The sequence below is a fragment of the Nymphaea colorata genome, chromosome 3, assembly GCF_008831285.2.
Source record: "Nymphaea colorata isolate Beijing-Zhang1983 chromosome 3, ASM883128v2, whole genome shotgun sequence".
Lineage (NCBI taxonomy): Eukaryota > Viridiplantae > Streptophyta > Magnoliopsida > Nymphaeales > Nymphaeaceae > Nymphaea > Nymphaea colorata.
Window position 1 is genome coordinate 30,584,977 of NC_045140.1, and position 10,000 is coordinate 30,594,976.

The window sequence follows — 10,000 nt, forward strand, 5'->3', positions numbered from 1 at the left end:
TCCAGCTCCTCGCCATCTCCACCGCGTCAACCCTAACTCGCAAGGATCCTCACGCGTTCATCTTGACACGTGTCGCAATCCGAGCCAGCCCTCCGCCACCTCACTCGCCACCTCACCTGCCAGCTACCCACCTTGGTCCCGCATCTCGCCACTTGTCCCCCAGCCAGGCCCTGCGAGATCCCCTTTTCCTATTTCCTTGGATCTTTCCTCCTTAGTTTTAGGAAACTCCTCCACCTCGCGCCATCTTACCTATTCTTCCTCAGCCGTTTCCTCCTTTCCCTCTTGATCCGATCCGCAGTAATCCTCCACCGTAGATCTGGTCCACGTGTCCCCATCTCAGCCTTAGCCTCATCCGAGCTCACACGAGAGCGCCACCTGGCCCTTCGCCCCCAATCTCCTCTCCTTCCTTGTCGCATTTCTCCCTAACCCTTAGGCGAGAATTCGAGCTCCATTCCTAAGAGCTAGCGTTCTCTAGCTCTCTCTGTCGTGTCCGTCCGTCTTGCCACGTGGCAAGCATCGGTGCATTCCCTGGGTAAGACCAGCCCAGTCAACCGAACCCACTAGGCAACCTCCTGCACCGAACCCGCACCTAGGCTAAACCTCTACCGAGCCAACCTAGATCGGCATTGACCCTTAGCCTTAGTCAACTAGGTCAGCTAGTCCACCAAGCCCACTTCGTTGGTAGCCTCCCTTAGCGACTCGAGCCTACCTCGAGTGACCCTTGACCTACTTGACCCGGACCCATTGACTCGGTCCATTTAGTCAACCACCTAGTTAGTTGAACCTTCCGCACTTGGTCAACTTTGACCAGCACCGTGAGCTTAGGCTCGACCTTAACCTCCCTTACTGAACCAACCTATTAGCTAGGTCAACCCGTGACTGAACCTAAACCCTGTTTGACTGAGCCTACCCTGACCCGAACCTGCTTGACTAGACCTACCACCTAGTAGAGCCCAACCGAAACCAGCCAACCCAGCCTTAGCTAGGATTAGGTTCAGCCGGCTCGCCGGCCCTTACAACGGCCCCTGCCTCTTCGTCGGCATCCACCGGCGCCCGTGGCCGAGCCACACTCCGGAGTTAGGCAGGCAGGCGCTGTCGCTGTGACAGCAGCCCCCCTCGGCAGTCCAGGCGGCCCTTCCGGCCCTGTTCCGTCTTCTTCAGTGCAGCAGCAGCACATCGGCAGCAGACGCCAGGCGACCTCGTCCTGATCGGCGACCCTCGACCAGACAGCAGACGATCGCTCCCGGCATCCTCGACGGCACGACCGTAGCAGTTCGAGACAGCGTCCTCGTTCCCGGCGCGCGTCTGCCTCTAGGCCCAGCGAGTGTCAGCAGCGGTCTTGGCTCGACGTTAGCGCTGCTACCGCAGAATTCATCGCGGCAACAGCGCAGCGGCCACCGTAAACGAGCAGCGACCAGACCTCGGCAGTCAACCCGTCCACCAGCGTGCGGCCTACCTTCAGCGTCTTCAGGCAGCGGTCAGCCCGAGCAGCAGGCTACGTGGAGGCACACCTCAGTCGGTCTTCCTGTTCTGTGAGCTGCAGTGCTCGGGGGCAGGTCATCACCCCGAGACCTATCCGGCTACGCCAAGGGCGATCCTTGGCCGGTATCGTCTCCTATCCCCCTTGTAGCTTCGGGCGGGATTTGCTTTCAGTCGTAGGTAGCATATTAGTTTATTTCCAGCATTTCTGTTTTAGCCTTGGCTTCGGCCTAGCTCCCCCGTGAGGTACCTCGAGGGCACTGTGCCCGAGACACGACCACAAGGAGCCAGACCCCCTATTTACTTCTGTTGGGTGTGGTTTGTACGTTAGTGTGGTTTGCGTGGTTTGTGAGTGAGATTGAGTGTTCTCTTGTATCGCTCGCGAATTGTAAAGGCCTCACGACCCTGTTAGTGTTTTTGTAGTAGGCAGACTTAGTTAGGAATATTTGGGACTCGGGTAACCTACAAGTGTATCTCCCTACCTATTGGGTTTTGCGCCGGGGTCCTGTCCGGCCGGGTAGATCATTGTGTAATTACCTAGGTTTTTCGGTTTTTAGAATAGGCCTCAAGAAGGTCCTGGGAAGTTTAGGATCGCATTGGTCGGATTTTCTTAGGCCAACCGGTGTGGACCTAACAATTGGTATCAGAGCGAATCTTGAGGAACACCGTCGGTTCGAGCACTTAGACCTACGAGGAAGCTTCATCAACGGCAGTGCAGACGGTCTTCTTTTCGGATTTCCCGAGTGTCAGTGGACTTCTTTTGGTTATCTAGTCAGTCTATTTTCGGTTATCTAGAGCAGATTTTAGTTTTCTGGAGTCCCCACGACTTCCGTCTTCGTACGTGTTTAAGGCTTTGCTTGCTCACTTTTAGCAAGTAGGGGGCTGTACATTCCGTGCACCCGAGGGCAGCCGAGCTCCCGGTTCGTCACCGAGGCACCAGGAGGGTGCGGTGATTTAGGCTTCTAAAAGCCCGGCCGTGGGCGAAGTGGGAGTGCCGAGGCGCTTAGGCGAAGCGCGGCACTAGACGGGCCAACCCGTCTCCCTTGCCTCTAAACGCGCTACCGGCAGCTAGGGCAGCGGCAGCGTAGGGCAGTAGGGCAGAGTCAGTCGGCAGATCAGGTCTTCGGGCAGGGATCAGCCAGCAGTTTAGGAGTCGGACAGCGACTTCGCGCTTGAGAGTGGCAGCGTCAGTTTTTTGGAATTTTAGCTAGGATTTCTTTCTTCGGTAGTTCTTTGACATATAACCGCCCTAAACAATTATGGGTAAGTCAAAGAAGCAGTTCAATCCCGACGAGCCTGTCCTTGAGGAGCCCCTCAACGATCAACCTGAGGAAGCTCCAAGCACACAAGCGGGACCAGTTCCCAACTATGCCATGGGCAGAATTTTGAACATTGAAAAAGAGCTGTTGCAAATGAGAAATGATATGAACAAATCCGATCAAGTCCGCAAACGAGAATTGGAAAGACAAAACCGAGAGCGGCAAAATGAGATGGATGAAATTCGCGGTCTTTTGAAGCAGTTAGCGACCAACCAGAACCCAGGAGGGGAAAGGACCACTCAGGGTCCGAACAAAGGCAAAGGTGTGTTAGGTGCCCCTACCTACCCCACCGATACTGAGATAGATCCGAACAATCTCTCGCACATCGGAACAAGTACGGAAGGGGGCAGACTTTTACATATGGGTCCCCCGCAAGAGCGACAGCCCATTGAGCCCACTAGCGAATATTATAGAACGCCAAGAGTGCAAAGGTTCGCTAGCAGCAGAATGAATCGCACCTATTACGATTCAGAAGTGGAACAGGACGAATCTCCTCTACGTCCTAGAAGAGCGCAACGTCAGCTTCAAGAAGAGAGGCGAACTCCCACCGTTCGTTATGAGTTTCCCAAATTCAATGGGGAGCACTTACGGGAGTGGCTATTCATGGCCGAGAGGTACTTCTTGTGCCATCGTGTACCCCAAGACGAGTGGATTGAAATTGCCACTGCGAACATGACAGGAGAGGCCACAACCCATTATTTGTGGTTCGATCACAAAACGGCAGATCCAACTTGGGAGAAGTACAAGGCGAGTCTCCAATTACAGTTCGGAGATTCAACATTCATCGATTATGATGAGGACCTCAAGAATCTGGTCCAATCCTCAACCGTTGCAGCCTACCAACGTCAATTTGAGAGGTTGGCTAGCATGGTCCAGTGGCCAGAGAAGGCCCTCATCGGAGCGTTCAAAGGCGGCCTTAAAAGCGAAGTGAAGAGAGAATTGAAAATTCACCGCTTCAACAGGCTGGAAGAATGTTTTGCCATGGCCCGTCTCTACGAGGAGCAAATAGAGGAGAAGAGAGCCGAGAAGAAGGCTCATAAGATGGACAAGCAGAGGAGGAGACCTTCCTACTCCTCTGGTTCTCGATTTAGAGGGAAGGAACCAACTCCCATCCGAAGAGGGAGTGATTATCGGCCACCACAAGGCCCAAACCAAGGGCAAGGCCGAAAACCACCAACGCGTTACCTCACGCCTAAACAGATTGAAGAGTTCAGGCGGAAAGGCCTGTGCTACAGATGTGAGGGAAAGTGGGACAAGAACCATCAGTGCCCAACGTATTACAGGGTACAGGTGGTAAGCGATGACGAGTCTAGTTCGTGTAGCGATTCGTCTACTACGCCGTATGAGACCAGCTCGTCCTCATCAGATGAGGAAATAGTTATCAAGAGGCGAGCTAAACAAGCCGAGAAAAAGAAAGAAGTCCGAATTGAAGAGACTCCCGCCAAAGAAGAAAAGCCAACCGAGGCAGAGTCTCTGCACTCAATGCAAGATCCCAATAAGCCCAACTCATTCAGGGTATTTGGGAGGATAAACGGACATAAGGTCCTGATTCTGCTTGATAACGGAGCGACTAAAAACTTCCTAACAGAGGAAGCGGCACGTAGATGCAACGTCTCCCTTGAATCAAGCCACCCCCAAACTATAATCGTGGGAGGGGGTATGAGATTAAAGTGCCATAACGAAGGGAAAGGCATAGAAGTTGTGATCAGGAGAAAACCGTTCAAGATCGACTTCTTAGTCATTCCTTTAGATGGAGTGGACCTTATTCTCGGGATGCCATGGTTTTTCACGCTTGGCATCATATCGTGGGATGTGAAGAACTTCAGCATGACCTTCACTCCCGACGGCGACGAAGAGCCCATGACGCTACAGGGCTTAACCAGCACAACTCGTCCCAAGACTGCACTTCGGGCAATTGAAGCCGAGCAGCCCGCGTGCTGGGTAATGGCACTCGCTACTGATGTGCCAGAAAAAGAAGAGCAGAAAGAAATAGTACCAGAACGAATTCAGCTGGTGCTGAATCAATATGAGGACGTCTTTGAGGAGCCAAAAGGGCTTCCACCGCAGAGATCCTATGACCATAGGATCATAATGACTCACGGGGCAGAACCGGTTAATGTGCGCCCCTATAGGTATGGATATAACCAGAAGGCTGAAATCGAGCGTCTGGTTAAAGAAATGTTGGAGAGTGGCATTGTGCAACCAAGTAGCAGCCCTTTCTCTTCACCGGTCCTACTTGTGAAGAAGAAAGACAACACCTGGCGCTTCTGTGTAGATTACCGCGCCCTGAATGAAGCCACCGTGAAGGATAGACATCCCATACCGGTAATTGATGAGTTATTGGATGAACTAGCCGGAGCAACTATTTTCTCCAAGATCGACTTACGAGCCGGCTATCATCAAATTCGTATGTACAAGGATGACGTCCACAAGACCGCTTTCAGGACGCATGACGGGCACTACGAGTTCCTCGTCATGCCATTTGGTCTAACTAACGCACCAGCAACGTTTCAGAGGTGCATGAACGACGTCTTCAGACATTACCTCCGCGATTTCATCTTAGTTTTCTTTGATGACATCTTAATTTACAGTCAGTCTGAAGAATCACATCAGAAGCATCTCGCTATTGCTCTTCAGGTACTGAGAGATAACCAATTATACGCCAAGATGTCCAAATGCAGCTTTGGACAACCTTCTATTGGTTATCTAGGGCACATAGTGTGCCAACAAGGGGTTCGGGCAGACCCCGAAAAATTAGAAGCCATGCAGAAATGGCCACTGCCTAAGGACTTGAAAGGACTCCGCGGATTCCTCGGTTTGACTGGGTACTATAGGCGTTTTATACAAGGTTATGGTTTGATCGCACAGCCTTTGACCCAGATGCTCAAGAAAGGAGCCTTTCAGTGGTCGGATAAGGCTAGGGCAGCCTTTGAAAAGTTAAAGCTTGCCCTTATGTCTGCGCCCGTTCTTACACTCCCGGATTTCAACCAGCAGTTCACAATAGAGACAGACGCATGTGAGGTTGGAATTGGGGCCGTTCTCAGCCAAGGAGGCCACCCTATCGCTTATATGTCTAAGGCGCTCACAAGTAGAGCGAAGCCTCTCTCTACTTATGAGAAAGAACTACTAGCGATAGTGTTGGCAGTGGAAAAGTGGCGGCCCTACCTTATAGGGCGTAGATTCACAGTTAAGACGGACCAAAATTCTCTAAAGTACATGTTAAAGCAGAGAGTATCCACGCCTACCCAACAACGTTGGTTAGCAAAGCTGCTGGGATACGATTTCGAAATAGAGTACAAAAAGGGTCCGGAAAATACAGCGGCCGATTCTCTCTCTCGATTGACTGAGCAGTTCATGACTCTTTCGGTAGTGGAAACTGATGTTTGGGATAGGTTAGCCCAGGAACAACAAGCAGATCAGTCCCTAAGGCTAGTCCGTGCATCAACAGAACAACATCCAGGATCCATTCCCTTCTATACCGTCAGAGGGAATCTATTATATAGGAAGAACCGAGCAGTGGTTCCTCCAGAGTCTGGGCTTAAGCAGGAACTCCTGCGTCATTTCCATGACACCCCTGCCGCGGGTCATGAGGGGGTTTCTAAAACCCTAAGCAGAATTAAAGCCCAATTTTGGTGGCGTGGCATGAAGGCAGAGGTACAAAGGTACATCCGGAGTTGCCTGGTATGCCAGAGGGAAAAGTACGAGGCCATTAGACCTCCAGGACATTTAGTTCCCCTCCCCATACCAGCCAAACCATGGACCGATGTGACCATGGATTTTATTGACGCCATGCCCCGCTCCGAAGGCAAGGAAGCTGTGCTAGTGGTAGTGGACCGTCTGACCAAGTACAGCCACTTCGCTCCCTTGCCTAGGTCGTATCAAGGGCCAATGGTGGCCAGCGTGTACCAGGAGTATGTTGGAAAGCTCCACGGAATGCCACAATCAGTCGTATGTGACAGAGATTCAATTTTCCTTAGCGCATTTTGGCAGGAGTACATGAAGCTTATGGGTACAACGCTCAAGTTTAGTACAGCCCATCACCCACAGACAGACGGGCAGAGCGAAATCGTAAATCGATCTCTTGAAACCTATTTGAGGTGTTTTGCAGGAGAAAGGCCACAGACTTGGGTAAAATTCTTACCTTGGGCAGAGTGGTCTTACAACACCAGTTTACATTCGTCAACAGGAATGACGCCTTTTGAAGGTGTATATGGGACCCCTCCTCCAAGTATCCCTAGATATGAAGGAGGTACAGCAGACGACGACAATGTAGACTGCGAGCTACGCACCCGTGAGGAAGTCCTTGACTCCCTCAAGCAAAACATTGCCAAAGCCCAGAACAGGATGAGACAGGTCTACAACAAAGGGCGAAAAGATCGAGAATTCGAAGTGGGTGATTACGTGTGGTTGAAGAGGTTGCCCCTCAAACAACGATCGTTAATGGGCCAACCCTATTCTAAGCTACTACCAAGGTATTATGGACCGTTTCCGGTATTACAAAAAGTAGGAAAGGCAGCATATCGACTGGGACTTCCGCGGGAAGCAATGGTGCACCCAGTTTTCCATATCACCAGGCTCAAGCCTCATCATGGTGATATTCCTACAATGATCGAGCAGATACCGGAACAGGACAACTTGCCCACTCCCTATCGTATACTCAAACATAGATATGTCCAAAGACAAGGGAGAACACGGCATGAGGTATTAGTGGAATGGGAGGGACCTGACAGAGGAACCTCTTGGGAAGAGTTTGGGTCAGTGGCTCATCGCTTTCCCTCCTCTAGCGCTCGAGGACAAGCGCATTCTAGGGAGGGGGAATCTGTTACGGACCAACTTGTAGGTCCAGACCCAACTCGGCGTGATCAGGCCGAAACCAGTCGGTCAAGACGAAAGGCCTCGGATTTGTGGACACAGGCGCTAAGGCAGCACGAAGAAAGTCCAAGCGAGGCTAAGTCAGCACTCGAGCCAGTTGCAGCGGGCGGCGTGGGAGGAGCAACTAGGTCCGAAAGAGTGCTCAAACCAGGTGGAACTCAAGACGTTCTAGAACCTATTGCGAGGCTCACCGAGCTTGATCAGGTTAATCCGAGCGTGAGTCCAAATTCCCCGAACGCTTGAGCCTATCTAAAGCCGAGAGGCTTAGGTTCAGGTCCGAGCCAATCGGACTTGACCCATGCTCGAATTTCCGAAGTGTGGGCGGTAACCCACACGAGGTCCCCGCCCTAAGTCCACAAGACTTAGGGACTTTAGCTTTCGATTTTTGAGTTGGGCGCTAGGCCCGGTTTAGGTTGCGTCATCTATTTCATGTCGACGTCAAGTTTTGTAGTAGAGACCTAGCAAGGCGGGTTGTGCCTTGCGCATTTTTGACATTAGACTAAGTAGCGAGCTAGGTTAACATGTAATTAGGGCTCGCATTATGTTTAGTATATATTCTGTAAACTCAATGTAGAAAGGATCGAAAAATTAATCAAAGATTGGTATTTGGTGTGGCACTCTCTCTCTCCTCGCACGAGGCTTCTCCCCTCTCGTCTCCCACCTTGTTCAACCCGAGAACCAGGCGTCTTCTCCCTCCTCGCGTCCTCTACCTCCACGACGCTTCCGAATCCAGAAATTCCTTGAAGAGCCGCCGTCCGAGACATAGGCATAAGGAAGAAGGCATCGGCGGATCTCCACCACCGGCGGCGATCCCTCCCTTGTCACGTAAGTACCCCCTTTCGAGCTTTTTCAAAGTTCTGAAATCGGTGCCTTTGCCCTGATCACGAGGGTACTGTGAGGCCGATTCCAGCATAGGGAAGATTGAAGGCGACGGATCTACCGCCGGCTTCAATTCGACACCGAAGAGGAGACGAATTTCGATCTCTCTCTCGCTGCCCGATTGCTGCATTCTGCCTTAGAACACAGGGCGTCTTCTCTCGGTTCCTCCCTCGGCATACCCGAAGAGGGGAATCAGAATTTGGGCGTTTTCTGTTCTAATCAGAAATTGCAGATCGCGTCGCGGGATTGAAATCAGACGTTTGATCCCTAGTAGGCAGTTGGCCGGATTAGAAAGACAAATCGATAAGAAAATTACAATTTCTAGCGGCCTGTTCTCCCTTTTGATCTGTCGGACCAGAGGCTCAAAAGTTAAGAAATCTCGCTCTCTGGTCGAGATCTGAAGAAGAGGAGTGATCCCCGTGAATCGCCCAGAAAAGAGCTTTCTAAATATCAAAAAGGGGCGAGTTCCGTCGGCTGGATCTCGAGATAGAATCTCGCCGGAAAATTGTTTGAATCCGGCCATCGCTGCTAATTCCGGTGGTCGCCATTGATTCCGGCGTTAGGGACCGAATTGCCCTTCTTCCCTAGTGTTTTAACTAAAATTTTGAAAGGGGTATTACGGTCAATTAAGTTCCGAGCGTTAGCTCAGGCCGCCGGTGCGAATTGGAGCTTCCTCCTCCGTCGCATCTGCCATTTCCGGCAAGTCCACCTCCGTTTCATCTCAGCCTTTAATTTCGACATCTGTCCATCATCCAGCCGCCCATCTGTGCCCTTGTCCCAGCTGCTGCCATCTGTCCCGATTCAGGATCAGCTCGCAATCAGCTGCTCCACCGAATTAGGAAGCAATCTCGCAGCCGCCGCTCCCCTTCCAGCTCCTCGCCATCTCCACCGCGTCAACCCTAACTCGCAAGGATCCTCACGCGTTCATCTTGACACGTGTCGCAATCCGAGCCAGCCCTCCGCCACCTCACTCGCCACCTCACCTGCCAGCTACCCACCTTGGTCCCGCATCTCGCCACTTGTCCCCCAGCCAGGCCCTGCGAGATCCCCTTTTCCTATTTCCTTGGATCTTTCCTCCTTAGTTTTAGGAAACTCCTCCACCTCGCGCCATCTTACCTATTCTTCCTCAGCCGTTTCCTCCTTTCCCTCTTGATCCGATCCGCAGTAATCCTCCACCGTAGATCTGGTCCACGTGTCCCCATCTCAGCCTTAGCCTCATCCGAGCTCACACGAGAGCGCCACCTGGCCCTTCGCCCCCAATCTCCTCTCCTTCCTTGTCGCATTTCTCCCTAACCCTTAGGCGAGAATTCGAGCTCCATTCCTAAGAGCTAGCGTTCTCTAGCTCTCTCTGTCGTGTCCGTCCGTCTTGCCACGTGGCAAGCATCGGTGCATTCCCTGGGTAAGACCAGCCCAGTCAACCGAACCCACTAGGCAACCTCCTGCACCGAACC